Below are 20,629 nucleotides of genomic sequence, written 5' to 3'. Positions count from 1 at the left end.
AGTACATTTCAATTATACCACCATCTTCTGTTTTTTACCAATCCAATCATTTCACACACAGCAAAAATTTGATGTCTGTCTTTATTGAAACTATCTGCCACTTATTACACAACAATTTGTACGTCACTTTTCAAATATGACACGCATGCAAATATGTTTCTATCTATAGCAACTTTTTCATCTTTTGTGTTATCATAATTTCCATGCAATATCATCTTAATATCAATCTTTTAAGTTGGACATTTGCTGGATTTCTTTTCTTTACTTCTTTACAAGATCTATTTACTCCCAATCCTTCTAAAAAACAATTTCTAAAGTTTCCACAGCATCTTCCCTCTTTCTTCTCTCATTACAAGCTAATTGGATTCTTTGCACTGCTTATATTTCATTAAATGTTTAACTGGTAGTTTCTTAAACACCAACCTCCTTAAAACTCCTTGCATTCCAGTATATTTATTAATCTTTATCTTCTTCTTTAACTTTTTTTATTTGTTGCAGCCGTAATTCCTCCTAAGGGTCAGTTCTATAATATTTTTCCATTATATTTTCATACCATTCTATTCTATACTTTTCCCTTTCCACTTCCTGTAATTTACACATATTATCCATATTTACATATTCTTTCACTTGCCAACATATTGTATTATATTTAAACTTTTACTAGTTCTTTGTAAACTTTCCTTATACCTTAAACTCAAAACTGTCCACACACTGACTGCATCTCTCCAAATATATTTTATATAACCAAAAAAACATATAAATCCAAAATGAAAAAATAAAAGGATTTTTCAAGCTTATTCTCCCTTTTCTACCATATTAAAAGGAATCCGCTTTTAATAGACTTTAAACTTGTACCAGCAAAAATCTGTAGAGTAGATTTATACATTTCTACTATAACTCCTGGAAGCATAACATGTCCCCGGTATTGTTTAATTTCCCAGTAATACTGAATGGATTAAATAAACTTTATTAACAAAGGAAAACTTAGGCAATTTTTCCATTAACAATTTTCACTAATTCTTGCAACACACCTCCCTACTGTTTTGTAACCTGGTCTTCATTCCCAATCTTTACCCCTAAAACTTCTATTTCATATTAATATAAATCCCACCTAGCTTTGTAACACCTCTAAAACCTTTACTATTTTTAATATTAATCTCCAATCCTAAAAATTTTAAACTTTTAACTAACATCTGTATAACTTCTTTCACTCATATTCTATCTCACACCACTACCATTTCACTACCAATTCATTGCTTTCATAACTTAGAATAAAAGATATTTTCTACCTTTCCCATATAAAGGATTTCTGACTCCTTCCTGTTACTTTCAACATTTTGTACTACTGCATTCATCATTATCCCAAGCAGCCATCCATGTATGACCCCTTCTCTATTTTTATATTTGTCCCCTTTCTATCATGTTATTAATGTTTGTATCCATGACACTTAATTAACATTTTTAAATCAAATTATCTTTTTAGAAGCTCATAAGTCCCATTATTGGCTATGCATAAAATTATCTTATGCGTTTTTAATATCTCATGCAATATTGTTTCCCCCAATGCACAAAGTCAAAATTTCTTGTAATAGAATTAACATCTCTTTAATAGTTCTACATTTACAAACACCACTACTTAGCATACAAATATTCACCTGTTATGTCATTGTTAATACCTGCAATCCTTGCTTGCAAAATACTCATCATCATTTTGTAATCCCAGGTTTATTGGTTTTCTAATTTCTTAAGATGGTTTTTATTCTACTTTTTATAGCACTTTATAGCTCCTAAACACACATCTGCATTTTGAATAGACTTATCTATCCATTCATTCTGTACCTTTTGAAAGCTACCTTTCTCTTTTTAACTCATTTCTTTAGAAAATGGTAGCTTATTCTACCCATTTCTGTTACCGATTCCACTTTTTCTTTCCTTTTAGCCTTATTTAGTTCATTTGTGTTAATCTCTCTTTGCAGTTTTTTTTACATCTTAAGAAACACTATTCACCCAATTTTATCTTCTAATCTTTCTTAACTTCATTATATATTTCTGTAAAATATTTTTCTGCCGCCTCCAGAATGACTTTATTAGCTCTGACTGACTGTCCTTTATCAATTCACACTTCCTATGTTATATCCTCATTATTAAATCTGAGGTGGTGCAGCGGTAGCATTGTTGCCTCACAGCAAGAGGTTCTCCCGTTCGATTCTCGGCTGATGTGCGGGGAGTGCCTTCTGTGTGGAGTCTGCATGTCCTCCCTGCGGTAGAGTGGTGTCCAAAAGACATGCGTGAATAGGCGTGCCTTCGTTGAAGGTTGGGCATCGAGCTGGCAACTTGGCACCATAAAAACCTACTGCGAATTATTAGCGGACCGGAGTTCCGCTGTGGCGACCCCTAACCGGGAAAAGCCAAAAGACAACAACATTTTTCTCTAAGAAAACGCATTCATTTTCTTTCCTTCCTTTTATTAAATATATTGCCTGCCTAATGCATCTTCCATTGCCATTTTATTCATCTCATATATTTACTTCCTACATTGCATCAAACCATTCCTACATATTGTTGCTTAATATTCTACACAGATACCTTCTTACACTTCTATCTTACATGAATTACATTATTTTTCTAGCTCTGTATAAAATGTTTTATATGTATCTGCAACTCACCATTCTCATCCTTCATAGAACTGTCTCATACATACTTGGTCTTCAAAAAATTTTCTTCTCTGCTCTTTCATAACACTTACCAAGCTGTGAATGCCTGTAAATCATTTAATCTCTTTCCTTTCTTTTATTTTCTTCATTATTTCTGCACTTTGAGCATATTGTTGTGTGATCAGAAAGACCACAATCTCTTCACCATTCTTATATTCTGTTAGAGCATTACCATGTGTTATAACATCAATTTGTTTGTAAATTCCTTCTTTTCTATCCTTTCCCATCTTCATTTGCATCTCCTTTAATATCTCTTTATATATTCTCACATTCATTCATACTTGTTTCTTTTTCTTCATATTCTTTTCTCTTAAATTACAATTAAAGTTTCCTAAAATTATGACAACTATGCTCACAGTTAAATATTTTCTAGCCAGTTCAAAAGTCTAATTTTCTACTACTTCTGATCATGATGATATCATTTCTTCACATGGTTCCTTATCCTCCACTGTCCTTTACAATATCTGCATTTGTATTCCATTGCCAGCAAGCTGCATAATGGGAATTTGCTCTCTGAAGATACAATCTCACAGATTGCCTATCATTTCTGCATCATATGCACTGTTGCTCTCCATCTCTAGTTGCTTTAATGATATTGCCCCCTTTAGTAGCAGGGAGTCTTTTTAGCTCCCCCTACTAAAAACAGTAGGGGTACTTTTTTAAAAGCTTAACAAAAACACAATAAAAAAGTAATTTAAATCTAACATACAACCTTATTCAATACATCAATCCATTCAATATATTATTAGTTAATAAAACAGTATAACAAAATTGATGAGAACACCTCTCTAACCTCCTCATCTGGTATGTCATAACCACAATGTAACGCAATCCAATGTATCCACTATATCCCAAAAAATAGCAAAGTATACTTTATCTTTATGTTCAACTTCATTCGAACAAAATCCAGGATAATATCCATATATCAAATTAGCCATTGATATGTGTCCTAAAAGGAAAATTTTGTCTGTTGCCTAATGAGGTTCCAGAATGATTGAACCATCAGACATTCAAAAAATAAATGCTCCATTGTTTCCAAAACTTTACAATTATTAACATTCCACACTTCTAATAATTTATATTTCATATTTCCCTTAACATGTTATTTTTACAGCATTAATCTCCATAAAAAGTCTTTGCTTTCCTTTCAATATTTAAATCTTTGTTGTCTATGTCTAATAGCAAATAAAACACAAGGATAAATGTAGAAAAAAAATAATTCATAAATAATTTTTGCACCATATTTTTCTATTATGTTCAAAATCCCTGACATTTGTTTTTAAATCTTTAATCTTCCTTACCCAATCCTTTTAATTCACTACTTACAGAGCTCCATATATTTTTCTTTTCTTTTAAAATGCTCCAAAAATGACCATACTAATATTGCATTAACTTTGCTTCAGTATTATTAGTAGTCTGAATCATCATATTTAATACCCAATGTAGACATAAAGAACACAGTGGCATATCTGCTATCTTTAAGTTTAATTCTCCTTTTTCTATTGTATTATAAACTATTCCTCTTCTAATGGGATTTAATCTAGATCCTCACAATGCAAGTAATATCAGCTATACTAATTCATTATCCACTTCACTTGGAAACACAAAGATTCCTCCTAATTAACTAAGCTTTCTTAATACTACTGGATTCGATAAATACACTTTTTTGAAAACTCAAATGAAAAGTTTTCCACACACTATTTTTCATTTGAATATCATTTGTTAATGGTTTCCAGTGCTACTTAATACTGCTGTAATCTCCATGGGGGATTCCTAATATTTTAATTTCATTTCAAACAGATGGTATACTCATCTTGGTGTATTGCTCATGAAATCATTTAATCTTAAGTTTATTAATGTGCAAACCTATCCATCTAAAATACTGCTGTAATTCTAATATAATTGGGTGAGTCATACTTTTATTTCTTGCAATAAGTACTACATAAGTAGCAACATCATATGACAGGATTAATGGTATATATGTTTTATCTGGGAAAACATATTCTGCTATTGACATCTTTAGTACAACTTCTCATATAACCGCATTCATCATCAAGAAAATCCTATACTGCTTAATGGACAACCTTGTCAAACTCTTTTCTGTACCAAAACATTACCTTTAACCAAATCATAATTAAAACTGTAACTGTATGAGTCTCATATGCTGGCTTAATTACATTAATAATTTCCTGTGAAATTTTACATGTTCCTAAAATATTTGACAATTGTCTTCTATCCACATTATCATAAGCTTTTTCTATATTGCATTCAACCACACCTAACATGTACATCATCATTTAAAATAGTATATACTATCTCTTTAATAATCATCAATATATCTTTAATGTTATTTTTCTCAACTCCATATATATCTGGATTCTATATTTTTTGTGACATTTTCCTAGTCATATTTGCATAACTTTATAATGAATAATTTATAATCCACATTCATTAATATTACTGGTTTCCAGTTACTCAAATATTCCTTACTATTTATTTTTCAAATTAATTTAATAATACAATCATAAATATCTTTATGAAACCCCATTTTTTTCTATTTATTAAATAAATAAATTGGATACGATTTTGTAATCTTCATCCTCTAAACTTTTAAACCAGAAATAATCTAATCCATCGGGCTCAGGAACTACATGTTTATGTATCCTTTGATTTTAGAAACAGCAATCTTTTCAGTTAACTTTTTTAATGGAAATCCATTAAATGTCAGCTACTCATTTTCTGGGCACACATATTCTCCTTATAAACCTCATTTAAAAAGCTTATTATTTATTTTTCTGTACATAATTGTGTAGTTATAGTCTTTCCATGTTTAAGTCTTAAACTATGCATATACGTGTTGCAGTCTTAAACTGCTTTATCTAAAAAAGGTAAAATTTCATCTTTAGTATCTTGCAGTAACAATTCCTTTTGCAATAAATTATATAATTTACATTTATTAACTTCATACAATTAGTTTTCCCCTTTAACATAAGTTTAATTAAACCTACCAGTAGATGACATATTATCTATTAAACTCCTGTACATTTCATGTGTATGATATTCTTTTTCTATCTCATAATATGCTTTCTTAATTTTACTTTTATACACAAGCCACTAATCAGTCCAATTTTCATATGAAAATCTCACATTTAGGTTCATATGTTCATAGGTTCATACTAGGCTATCTGCCCTAGGGCATTTATAAGCCTAGCCAGAGTGTGTTTGGCTTTCGCCACCCATTTTAAATTAATTTTGCTATGCCTTTTTTTGAGGTTAGTATACTGTGCCTCTGTCGAACAGTGACACAGAAGTGATAGCCGGGGTAAACCTGCGATCTCCCATCCACTCATCAAGATTCCTCTTGAAGAGAGTCAATGTGGGACTCTGCCTAACCTGGACTGGGATTTTATTCCAGAGTGAAGGGAGCCTCTGGGTTATGAATCTGTCCCTCCAGCATGTCCTATTTATTTCAGTGCTGAGGTTCAAGTCTCTCGAGTGTGTAGCTCGATGGGATTTGGATTTTCTGAGGTGCAGCATGTCCATTAATTCCAGGTTGGACATGGCTTTATACATCAGGCACAGATCGCCTCTGAGCAGGCGGTTTGCCACTGAGTACAGCTGGAGTTTCTTTAACCGGGCAGCATATGGCATCTGTTTGAGCCCTTTGATCCTCTTGGTGAGGTACTTTTGGGGTCTTTCCAGTTGCTGCAGGTGTCTGGTAAGGTACATCCCAAAAGGGGCATTGTACTCAATTATGGGCCTGATGAGGGATGAGTAAAGAGGCACGATGACCTCTCCTGATCTAGATGTGAATCCCTTCATGATTAGGTTGGCTATATAAAATGTTTTTCTAACCACTTTGGCCACGTGGTTGTCAAATGAGAGATTGCTATCAACTTGGGTCCCAAGGTCCCTAATGACTTCTTCTGTACTTAATGGATTACCACCTATGTGGTAATTTGTGGGCACTTTGTTTTTGCCAAAGGGGATGACTATACACTTTTTGGCGTTTAGCTTGAGGCCATGGCTCTGACACCAGTTGTCTGTTTCTATGAGGCCCTTTTGGAGGATGCTTGTGTCGGCTGGAGAGTTGATTATGGCCCAGTTTGCAGTCATCTGCGAACTTGGACAGCCACAGTCCTTCCATGTTGGCCTGTACCGAGAAATATATACCGAACAAGAGAGGTCCCAGGACTGAGCCTTGTGAGACGCCACTTGTAACTGGTTTGGAGTCTGACATGGCTCCAGCAATTCTAACCATGTGGGTTCTGTCCTTGAGCCAGTTTGCAACCCATCTAGTGACATAGGGGTTTATATTTAAGCTGGTGAGCTTATCTATAATGCCAGTGGGGTATTGTATCGAAGGCTTTTGCGAGGTCCAGGTAGGCTGTGTGGACCACCTTCCCTCGTCAATGGCCTTGGTGACTGTTTCAAAGAAATCAACCAGGTTTAAGAGGCAGGATCTGCCCTTAACAAAGCCAAACTGGGTAGGATCCAGTGTCTGTAGGTCCCCAATATCTTTATTTATGAGGTCCATGATGATCCTTTCCATAGCTTTGCAGACCAAGCTAGTCAGGCTTATGGGGCGATAGTTTCCAGGATCCGTTGAGGCACCACCTTTGTGGAGAGGGACCACTATTGCTGTACGCCACTCTTTGGGTACATATCCTGTAGTAAGGCTAAGATTGAACAGTAGTTTTATGTTTGGGTTTAGCTCTTCTTGGAGTTCATGTAGGATGCAGCCCGGGACACCATCTGGTCCCATTGATGCTGTGTTTTTTGCTTTGGAGAGGGCGGCTCTTACCTGAGCATCTGAAATGTCAGGGGGGCAGCACTCTGTTGGGATAGATATTTGCCCTTTTGGTGGGGAGGGGGGGGTTTGCACTGAACCTGTCAGCTAGGATGTTGGCAATGTCTGTGGGCTCGGTGTATTTTTGTCATTTTGGACTAATTCTGAGCATATCTGGGAATTCCCACCCAGGTTCCTAACATAACTAAAGAAAGCCTTGTGATTATCCTTAGTGTCCTGTGCAATTTTTCTCTTGAAGCTGGTCTTAGACGATTTTATGAGTGCCCATAGTTTTTTGCTAATACTGATCAGAGATGCCTTCCCTTTTTGGGATTTTGCTCTATCATGTAGTAGTTTCCTCCTTCTATTGTATAGTTTGTTTATGGCTGGGGTCCACCAGACAGGACGTCTGCCTTTGGAGGATTGGGTCTTGGTTTTATTTGGGATTGCATGATCCATGCATTCCTGAAAGTGTTCATAGAATGCGTTTATAAAGGATTTTGTGGTCTGGGCCATATTTTCCACAGGCCCGGGGGCTTTGAAGGATTTTGCCTTGGTTTTGAGGCGTGTGAAATTTGCTTTAGATAAGTTTTTCACTGTGGTTTTCTGGGCAGGGGGTGGGGTCGGGATGTGAATATCCAGTGAGATTAGTTTATGGTCTGATCTTACCAGTGAGGAATACACTTCTGGTCTGGAGCATAGTGTCCCCATGTTGGTGATGATCAGGTCCAGTATGTTTTCCCCTCTTGTGGGAGTGGTAACAAGTTGTTCCATAGCATTTGAGTTTATAAATTCAAGGAACCTTTGGGCTAGGGTGTTGGAGCTAGAGTAATGCTCCCAGTCTATGTTTGGGTAGTTGAAGTCGCCCAATATAATGGTGTTTGGAGAGACCTTCATATTTTCCAGTATTCTCAGGAAGGCCGAGTGGGGTTCCTGTGTTTGGGAGGGTGGTCTGTAGCAGGCTATAAACTGGAAGGCAGTTTTACCCACAGTTATTTGCATATGGATAGTCTCTGATGCTTCGTGCTGTGCCACCAACCTGGAGGTGTGGGTATCTTTGACAAATATTGATACTCCCCCTCCTTTTGTGGTTCGGTCCAAGTTTTGGGGCCGAAAAGCATGGTATGAGGTATAACCTGGTAGTGCCTGGGGTGCTCCCGGGAGCCTTGAACCAGATTTCTGTTACTGCACAGATATCGGTGTTCTCCATGCTAAGGAGAGTTTCGAGTGAGTGGATCTTGAGGTTTAGACTTCTGGCGTTGAGTAGCATTACTCTTAGTTTCTTATCCCTTGTAATACCTATGGAGGTGGGTTTGTCTTTTGAGCCTTGCCTAAAGAAGGCACTATGGGGGTAGCAATAGCCTTTGCCAATATCCGAAAGCCCAGGAGTGACAGGTGCAAGCCGTCCCTAGCGAAGTATTGTGGCTTGTCGAGCATGTCATCCCAGGCTGATAGGCATTGGATCCCCTTTGAATGACACCAACACTTAAGCCAATTGTTGAAATTGATCATCTTGTCTTCATATTATGGCATCATTCTTGGTGAGGGTAAGATGCCACTCAAGGTCAGGGTCATACCGGCCTGGGCTACATGCTCAGAGAGCTCCTCTATGTCTCTTTTCATGTAGTCCAGGGAGGTACGTCTCAGGTCATTCACACCAGCATGGACAATGACTGAGTCATATTTGTACTTGCCCTGGAGTGACCTGAGTGCTTGTGTTATGGGGCGGATCCTAGCGCCCGACAGGCAGCTCACCGTGACCTTCTCCTTATTCACCCTGGTGAGCGGGACGTCAGTGTGCCTGACGATAGAGTCACCTATTACAAGTGTAACAGGTGTGTTGTTTAGCCTTAAGGGCTGTGACTGTTCGGCACACTGGCTTTGTGAGCTATGTGTTGCATGTGTTTTGTTTTGGGGTAGCGGTTGCTTGGGTGTCTGCTTTGGAGGTCTCTGCTGCTTAGACAGATTTTTATTTAGAGCCTCCGAGTATGTTTTTGTGTGTTTATGTGTTTGGTTTGTTGTCGTGGTAGGTCTTTGTGAGACTGGAATTGTAGTGAGTGTGGTTTCCTTCTCCTCCTGACTGGTTACGCCAGTACTGAGTTGAGAGAGCTTAGCCTCCAGTTTGGCTATATGGTTGCATCTCTCACATGTGTTGGAATTTGTTGGGAGGAGGAGAGGGTTGTCTGTGTACATGAGGCAGTTGTAACATTGCCTCAAGATTCCCAGATTCACCAGCTGGACCGGAAAGGAGATTGACAATTGACCTTTGGACATGCTAGAATAGTATTGGGAATTCCTTTATAATTGAAAAAAAGGGCCAATGGGGAACAAGGTACTCAAGGGGAGTTTGTGAGGGTGTAGTGCTTTTAATTTTTTAGAGCTGACATATAATTGCTTTAGTGAGCAAGTGCCAGGTAACTTAAATGCAATGTGTTACTGGTAACTTAAACGCAAAAACAACAAACAGTAACTTTCTTTCAAGTGAAACAAGGAAATAAGTACAGTAAGCAATGCAGATATCACTAGGGATCCACAGAAGTGCTAAAAGACCGCATTTTAGGTGGAATTAGCGTTTCAGGGAAATAAACAAACGACAAGCATACAAATAAAGCTAGATTCAGCAGGCCTGGATCTAGTCTATGCTACAGCAAACAAGGTGTACCAATTTCAGTAAGAAACAGTTAGAATATGCATGCACTATAAGCCTTTAACCAGAAATTCCCAGCTCAGAAGGGCAGAGCCCAACCTCTCCTCCCACAAGAGTGCAGACCGCAATCCTTCTTAACGTAAAATAACTGGCCTGAAGGCCAAGTGCTTAAACCAGAACTAATACACTTTTAGAATAACAGACACTGAGCTCTCAATCAGCAGTTCCCAACTTAGAAGGATGTAAGCTACCTGTCCTGCCACCACAGTGCAGGCCACAAACCTTCCTAATGTAAAACAACTGGTCTGAAGCCCAAGTGCGTAATCCAAAAGACTTAGAAATGATAGCTACACTTTAATCAAGTTACTACCAGCAGTAATAAATACAACTGAATACTTTAAAGAATGCCTGGATTTGCATGTTCTCACTATAAATTTTTAGACGTGTTCATTTTTTTATTAAATGAATAGCATTTAACATTTTTTACCCCTTGCCTTAACACGTTACTTCTGTATTTTTACCTATAATGGCCAATATACCTTCACAGTCTATAACAACAGCTCTAAACTTTCAACTACTTCACATAGTGTATTCGAATGCATAACAACATATGTTTCTGTTTTTACATTCAATATTAGGTAAGTATAATCTCTATGGGAACCTAAGCATAATTGATCACTTTTACTACCTCTCTCAATTTCTTAATATCTTAAGATATTTTCCAGTATATTTTCTAACATTGTATTTGAAATCTCCTCATAATAGAACATCCATGTTTACCAATGCAAATGGTTTTAATGACCCAAGAAGTTCTTCTTTCAGTTTTATACCTATATAGCTATAAATCACAACCAAATTGGAAAGGTTTTCCTTTGTATTTAATTTCCACCACAGATGCCCTTCCTGTTTTGACAATGATATGATCTAAAACAGTCAAAAAGGAAGATTTTAATAAAATTGCTTTTCCCATACATCTTTCAGCTTCCAGATTGCAAAAATTATTTAACCATAATAACTGCAACTGTTCTTGATCTCTACTAGAAACTTGACAAATATCTTGTAAACATATAATGTTTACTTCTTTAAGTTCCCACCATTGCAAAACTAAAAGTCTTTCACTAGCATTTACAATACTATTAACATTTAGCTAAAAAAACTCACATTATCCATTACCTTTTCTCGTTTTTTCTTTCAACAACTTATGCTTACATTTTCATTTTCTTCTTTAACTCTGCCATAGATTTTTTAGTTTTTCACACTGATTTTCTTCTCTACTATCATGACTATCACTATAATAAATAGTATGGGCAATTAAATGTGACAAATGTACTTCTGTATCATCTTTCTCATTTTATTTCACCTGCTGTTCAGAGACTAATTTATCTATCTTTACCAATGACATTGTCAGTTTCCTTTTCAGTATCAATGCTCTCATTCTCATCACTGTCACAATTAATATTTTTCTATAATATTTTATATTTCTCTACAATTCTTCCATGAATGACCCATTTTCTTACATTTATAATAGGGAAAGTTATAATTTTTAACCAAATATCCCCTTTCTATACACTGCATAAATCACTTCATAGGACAATTTTAAATAAAATGCCCTTCTTCTCCACAAAGCAAAAAAGGTTTGTGTTGACTCCAATATTTAAGAAAACCACTTACCCCTTGCTCATTTATAGCACTAGAAAATTGTGTAATTTGCTCTGAAAAATGTGTAATACATTTTTTAACTATCAAAAACATTGTTACAGTAATTCCATAAATAAGTATTCAGTTCTTCTTGTGTCACATCAGCTTTAAATTGATTTGAAAGTTGTTTCTTAGTTATATCAGTTTGTGTAGTTAATACAAAATTAGTCTATGGAAACATTTTTTTTCTTTGAAAGTATTTCTGAATTTCAAAAAACTTTCTTTAGTCTCAAAAATAATGCACCAAAAGATTCTTCCCCAAAAGATGCATGCTCTAATATCTGTCACATTAATTCCAAGTGGTAAGATAACATTATCCCACAAGTCATATCTTTCAATAGCAGTGTCTTTTCTGGAATAAAGTCTTACCACATACTTCCACTTTTGGTAAGTTCAAGCACCATCTGCACTGTTATGCTGTTGAAACACAACAAAAGCATAAGATTTCAAAGTCACAGTATTATTAGTCATCATTACTCTCTGTTCCACATTATTACTTTGCATGTTTTCAATAATCCTATCCATATTTTTACCCCAATAAGTCACATTTTGTTCATCTGGTTCTATAACTGCCATTAAGTCATGTAGTACTCCATCCTGTAACCTCACAATTGGAGGGCTGTAATAAATATTTCATCTGCTGCTTTTCTAGAAGCCTCCTTGGCTTTAGTTAAAGTAGAAACAAACAACTGTTGTTGAAACAAAGCTTGGGAATCGGTATATTTGACAGCACACACATCCTTATTCACTTCTGTTCCCAAATGCAATTGCGTTGGACTCTATACACGCTCACTCAAAAGATGAGTAGCTGAAGTTTCCCAGTGCTCTGGCAAAAATTTCCCGTAGGTAGAATGAATATCACCTCAGGTGTCCCTTGGAAATAAGGCCACTGGCCTAATGGAAGTAGCCCAATCATCAATAAATATATAAATATCTGCAAAATAAATATAATTAAATAAATGTGATTATTGATTTTACTTGACAATAATTGTTTTTCTTTTTACTGAATAAGGTGTTTAGATAACCAGTTTGTGGCTTCTGTAGTTTTCAAAAATTAGGAAAGTTTTACTTTCATAAATGTGTTTATATGGTCAGGAAATAAATAAATAAAAATTTAATTCGATTATATTCCTAATGCAGCTGGACAATGAAAGTTAATAGTGGTCTATATCTATTGTGAAATTTCTTGCAGTCAAAATAAATGATACATGCTTATATTTAGAGCTCCAAGTTTCTATGCTATTTAAACTGAATCTAAGATGTAACAATGTCAGCGAGGACCAAATCAGCACAACTAACATCCTTTACAAGTGCTGCATTCTTTTAGGTCATGAGTCATACATCCTAAATTTTTTGTCCCGGGCCCTTCAAGAAACACTTCACACCAAATGACATTTGATGACCTTTACTGAAATTTCCATAAACATAATTGTTAACCGATATTTATTACTTTCAACCAAAACATGATAGAGGTGGAAATAACATCAATTTAACATTATCATAGGACAGGACAGCATACCCTGCTCATCCTGATCAGTAAGTAGCATCCATACCTTCACTCACTTACTTATGAAGCAGCGTACCGCTCACGTCTGTTACCATTTATTGAATTATACCAACAACCATATAAGCAGCTTCCTCCACTTGCTTATTTACTTATCAAACAGCACAACCACTCACTTTCCTTTCCCAATGTATTGAAGTGACCATCCAAAACCAGAGGGGGAACAGAAGAGGGCAAGCCTGCTTCTCTTCTCTGCCCACCAGCCTGACCAGTCTGTTCCCCCCCTCTTCAACAAACTTGTAACACCTAACCATCATTAAGGCATCCGGCCAAATATCATTCAGTGTACCCCATCCCCACTAACCAAGCTGGAACAGAGTCATCACCTCCTAAAGCCCTATAACATAACTAACAAATAACCAGTTACCTAAACAGCTGAAAACAAAACACTGACCCTTCTCCTATGCTGAGATAACAAACCATAACCTCATCACCTAGCATAACCACTGCACATGAGCTAAATAATCCTTACCTCATGACCAATGGCAGCTCTGCAATAATTCCAAGGGCATTACAAAACCATGCAGAGTCAATTACCTACCATCATGCCAAATTATGGCCCCATTTACCACCCAATGCAGTAATAACCAAATGAGATCTCTTTAAAGCCAGTGCAATAACATTCCTAATGACTCCCAATAATTACCATCCAAATGGACAACCAACACTCAACCCACTGCCATCTGAAATCAGACAGAGGCAATAACAGACCATGATGCCACATCCCAGCCCCATTTCACTGCTTAAAATAACCAAAAGAGATTTCTTTAAAATACCGTTGTCTATCAATCATGCCATCGCACTAACTATCCATTATAATCAATAAGACAGTTAATCAGGCATCATGGCATTCTAGCAACCCACCACCACGAGCCATACCATTCCCTATTAAACAAAAGGCAATGAACCCTAATCCCCAGCCACTCCAACTGTACATCCTATGCACACTTAACATGCAAACCCTATATACAACATGCTGATTAACCTTCCTTCCATCTAACCAGCCACCAGCCCAACTCCCCCAATTGGTCCTCACATGCCTCCTTTGTCAACCTCTCCAATACTAAATAATAACCATAACTTTGCAAAAACTTCTGCATATTAACTAAATTCTAACTTATTCCAACTACTGATATCAACATCGTAATATGTCCCAGAGCATTACCTACCAAAGGCAACATCTGACCCAATGCTACGAGAAACTAAGCAAGGCAATTATCTACCATCATGCCTAACTGCAGCTCTATTTTCCCACCCAATGTATATAAATAACCAAAAGAGATTTCTTCCAAAATCAATTTAAGATCAATCCTACCATCACAACAACTATCCAGTATAAGCGGACAAACCTACTGACGAGTGTGGCATTAACTGACCAGCACCACCTTCCAAATGACTGAAATACATCCATAGCATAAATGCCACACAAACTGAAAACCCCATGAACCTCCCTTTCCCAACCAACCCCTGTAACAAAACCTATCATGACAGTAACCAAGTTCCACCAATCTTTGTGCTATCAACTATCCCAACTCTTCAAAATGATAAAGCACTGGTCAAGATTTGGTAGGTTCATTTAGCCTTGTCACCCCTGCCACTACAACACTCACAGCTAAATCCTCCTTGACCAGCTGAACTGCCTTACCTTGCTCCCATGCCTGAGAAATAACTAAATCTTTGTACCACAAAATCTTCCCACAGACTGCCAAAACACCCATGTAACCAATCTAGCGATGTCCTACCATATGCTGTACTTATGAGAGGTACCCCAAACTCCTGCAGCAACCTTAATCTTAATGCAACTTGACACCTCATCAACTAGAACACAATCCATACCACTGACACATTAAATAAAGGAAAATGAGCCCTAATCAACAACTCCCACTAATCCTATTCTGAATGAATTAAAACTCCAGATATTCAACATCTCCAAATGTTCCTCCTTCCTGCCATCCAACAAGCCACAAGCAACTCACACAAATCATGCTCCCCAGCCCAACACCTCCCATAACATTTGTAAACAATGGTACAATGCTACCAATCTATTAACCTCTACTTAAAGTAACCCAATTAAACTGTCTGACATGTAACTTCAGTACCCCCAGAGGCTGAAGAACATCCTTAGTCTGTTGCTCGGCCTCAGCTTTGCTTCAAACCTACTCTTTCCATTTGTACCTTTATATCAATTAAAGAAATAAAGATGTCCTACATCTGCATGGCAACCCAAACAATGCCTTCCACAAGTTTAACTTCTGCTTAACCAACAAAATGTGCAGTTCCACACATGTCCCTCAAAATACCCACAACCCACAATGCTCCATCAAACCCTATCTACTCATAATATTCATACCTATACTGACACCTCATACCTCATTTTCTCCGAAACATCTTTCATTCCTCTTTAACCCTCTCCCTATCCTCCTAATTCCTGCTACTTTATTTATCTAACCCAACTTGAAGATGTCCCTGGACAAATCGGTCTGTTCCAAACCTCATTTATAGTGCAGCATAAGTATGTAATCTTTAGTTTCTGAAATGCAGAACAAACACTATCAAAATCTATTATTTACTTCTGTGTATGTCTAGTTTCTGAGTGTTCCTGTTTAAAAAGGATGTTAATCAATTAATCCAACAAGTAATTATTGTGGACCATGAACAAGAAAAAAAAGAAAATAATGCTATTACTGGTTAACTTATTGTACATTTAACGGCCAGACTGCTGGGTCATGTTATCAGTGTTTTATTAAATGAGTGCTGTCTCTGCATAACACTTCGTTAAGACTGTCTATCATTAAAGTTAGAACTCTCCAAACACAATGAATAATTTGAGAGTCTTACATGTAGTGATACTAGTCGTTTTCTTTTTCAGTAAAACAATGAAAGTTTGTGTAAATCAGCACGAGTGAAATAATAAATTCAAACATCATGATAAGAGGTTCAAAAGGAAACAACCAGAAGAGAGGTGATGGCTTCATTAGAATAAGGAATAAACCAGCTGGTGTTAGAAGTAGGCTTTCTCAAAAATGTTTTTTTTTTCATGAGATTATGCAGTTTTCATATAAGGGTCCCCTGTATGTGGTCTGGTTTCAAAGAATCATGTTAGCATTCACATATCCTTACATGTTGCAAGACATTCAATCTCACAAGTAAATGATGCAGTAAGACACCTGCATGATTCATACGAACAGCTTGCCAGTGCATCCTGTCCACTAGATGGAAGTGTATAGCTTTCTCTAGATTCATGCAGGGTATCTTAGAGACACAGGCCACAAAATATTCATTGCATTTAGCAGAAGAACAGTCCAGTTAACACCTTTGTTCTTAGCCTTTCACTTTCTGATTCACGATGTGTTATATTAGCCCTCTCTATTTTCATCTCTGACAGCTTGCACAGTAAAAGAAATTTAGATATGGACAGCAATTACACAAGCATAGAAGACTAATTCTTAACTGAGTGAGAAAACCTCCACAAACATGTAGATTAGTCTATCACACTTTAGCAGGTTGCACAGGGAAAATACTTCAATTTCATATGTGGTGCACAGAGTAGCTTAATTTACTCACTTCACTTTACAAAAAATAAGTGTTTTCTGCACCAAAACTCATCCCCACTTCCAAGTAAGAGAGGCATTTGCTATTTCTAAGCTATCAGTTCTCATGAATTCTTGCAGGTCACATAAGATAAGGGCTAGAACAAAACTGGTTTCTGCTGCCTCATACTCAGAGATGTGTAGATATGCATACTGTTATTTCATGAATTATTTGGAACACTAATTTGCAGAGATTATAAGAGATATGTTGCTGTGTAATTATCTGAATATTAAGTATTATTAATCTAAGTGCAGAAAGGAGGAATTTCCACTGATAGCTTATAAAATACAGTATGTGTGTTGAATACACTTAGTACATCTGTGTCTATGACCATCTGCTCACTGGTTTAGGTTGCTCCTTCACTACTTAAAAACAAATGAGGTTAATCACACAGATATCTTACACTTTCTATAGAAATGCTCTGAAATGCACAGTGTAACAGCCATAAGTTAATGGATGACAAATTGACAGTTTAAGAGTTTGAAAATAAAAATGAACAAGATTATAGGACCATTCCAGATACAGGTTTAATGAGTGGAGCTGTGGCACTTGCAGACAGCCTAAATCAATGAAACAAAATCTGGGATGGTACGGTGGTCACAGAATAATGAAATGGTCTGAAGACCAGGGTAGAAAAAGTACTGCTAGTATGTCTGACATCAGTGGGACAAAGCCCATACCTCTCAACCTGCAGACATTGAAAATTGGTGAAAGGGCCCTTGAAATATCTTTACATCTGGCCACAAATCTGGGCATCTAATTAGCAATGGATTATCCAAGGCTTCATCAAGGAATATCATGTTTTATCATTTTAGACTCAGGATTCTCTGTTGACCTAGCTGTTTTATTGGCATATTTTTAAGTGTGTTGCTTCTCCAGTCAGACACCATGCTGCCCTTAGCTTTATCTAATTTCTTATCATATGATTAGAAATTGTGGATTCTCTGACAGTGGGGATGAGTTTTGGTGCATTTAAGTATTTAAATATAGAAGAATGCAACTACTATCCCATTTATTATTAGGATCAATGATCCTCAAGTCCTTGCAAATTCCCCTATTGCCTAACATATGCAAGATTTAGGAAATAACACGGGTCCTTAATTATGAACCCAAATCTTTCCACTCATACCTTTTCTACTTCCGCAAAAATACTGTGCAAAATATCCTTCGCACATATTTTGGGTGCAGGGCTATAATTCACGATTGCTTTACCTCTCGGTGTAGCTTTCCACAAATTCTGAACCACTGTCCTGCTGTTGACTATCAGCCAGGATTAACCACTCACCACCACCAGCATGGGATGTGTACAGTGGTTTTGACTAAACAACTTCATAGTCTTGGTAGCGCATGAAGCTGTTTGTTACAACTTCACTTCTGTCATTGATATAAGATCCATGCATATCTCCCCCAATTATCACTGGCCAGATACCACTGTCAGCCTCTTCAACATCACCTGACAATGTTATAAGTTCTTTGACAGCCCCCCTTTTCTCTCTGTCATCAGTGATTAATATTCATAAGCCTGGCATCTCAAGCCCACTCAACAAAATAATTTGGACATCTGTGAATACTATTCGTTGATCAGAGTCCTGTCACTGCCCCCACCCACTACTGCCTCTGGTTCCTAAGCAGCTCACATAGTGCCCCACAAGTGTATTGTGCCGCCCATTACAAAATTAACACTCCTGCTGGTAATCAATGCAGTCTACTAATCGTAGAATGATTCCAGACAAGTGCAGACTGATCTTCCACTTTGGGATACTTCAGGCAGGAAGCCACATGACCCATCTGCTGTAGCAGATTCACAGGCAGAGCAGGACTTGTATCACGGGTGTACCATACTAGACACCAGATGTGCTCATCATTATGTTAATTTAGGGTAAAGTGATTCTTTCTGAGAGATACACCTAACTGGCATAGTATGGGGTGGCCTTTGTGATGTACCATACCAGATACCCTTCCCAGAGCTGTGCCATATCTGTTGCCTCTGTTACAGCCTTCCTTCCTTCCTTTTATCAATCAAGCTGATAGGCATAGAGCAGGATAATGCTACCACAATCCAATCCAACATTTTTGCACTGCAGCCATATGTCCATTCCAGAAATTACTTAACTAAAGATATCATAGGCTGTAGCAATGATGATTTCATAAAGTGGCAGAAAATGTTATAAGAACAAAGCCAACACAGGAATGGAGAAAAGACATTTTACCCAAAGGGATGACTGCAAGTAGGGTTATAGAAAGTAAGTAAGAGATTTGGAATTTACTGGAGAAAATAACCAAATAAGCTACAGTTTTGGGAGTGAATAACTAGAAAATAAAAGACAACAGAGTAGGATGATGTTAAGCAGCTTAGAGACTGCAGTCCCTACTAGGGTCTGATGAAAGAGCACAGGCAAAGTGAAATGGACAGGGGAGTGCTAAATAAAAACGGACTCAGGTAGAGTTTTAGTTGAGTTTCAAACAGAAGTTTCTGTTAAAAAAATGACAATTAGTATTGCATATAAAATTGCAAGAAACAATCAGAGGAGGTTAGAAAACATCGGGAGGAAAGAATGGAAAAACAATGTTCAAAGGAACAATCCAACAAAATCCAGAACATTTAAGATTTTTGCTTGGCAGGGTTTGCATAGGCCTTTTTTAATACCCTGAGCAGACTTCAGAAAAAATTTCCTCAGGCAGATAGAAAAAAACGAGTGATAATTTAGAATATGATTTTTTTTTGAGAAGGTAACGATTTGCCAAATACAAAAAGATCCCTGCAGAATAGTTTGATAGAAGCGTTGTGGGAACAAATGGTTACAACTAGGGAAAGGATTCTTTTGAGCTCCAGTATAAGCTCTGAGCTGCCCAGACATACCAAGGACTTACTAAGTTTAACTCTATTGGCTGCCAAAGAATCAGCATCTAACCAAATGTTAACTGATGTACTGAATACTATAAAGGAGATAAAAGACCTGAAGGTGGGTCTTTAGAAAAGGGTAAATTACACACAAATAAATGGAATTTGTGGGAACAATACATGCAGAATAATATTCAATAGGAGGAATTTAAGGAAAGGCAGAAACTGAGCAATTTATGTAATATTGGAGTGAACAGATGTCTTTTAAAAGAAAATACATATGTATACTGTATGAAAATAACAACAGAAGTGTTATTATGGTTTCTTTTCTTTTCTATTACTATATATGCACAGATGACACTTTTTAAAAATGTCATGTTTAATAAAAACATTACAAAAATAGGAGGAATCATTTGACATGATTTGTGGCAAAAAAGCATCCAAGAGTGCAAACCAATTATTCTATGTTTCAGTGCTTTTTAACTTTTACTTTTTAGTGCAAGCAAAAATCCTACTACAGTACTTTAGGGTAGCAAGGTGGATTTTGCTCTGAAGATGAGCAGTGTTACAGATGAAATGTAACAAATGCATGTTGCATAGGAAGTGCTGCTGCTGCTGTGTGTGTGTGTGTGTGTGTGTGTGTGTGTGTGTGTGTGTGTGTGTGTGTGTACACATGTGTGTGTATGCTGCTGTAGAGATGTTGTAAACTGGAAGCAAAGGCAAGTAATAAAAATCTAAGCCTATATTTGCTGAGCAACTTTTCAATATTCATGGTGCAAACTGT

This window comes from Protopterus annectens, chromosome 1.part0 (assembly GCF_019279795.1).
Source record: "Protopterus annectens isolate FY-2018-M chromosome 1.part0, PAN1.0, whole genome shotgun sequence".
NCBI lineage: Eukaryota > Metazoa > Chordata > Ceratodontiformes > Protopteridae > Protopterus > Protopterus annectens.
The sequence above is the reverse complement of the archived record's forward strand: the minus strand, read 5'-3'. Positions refer to the sequence as shown.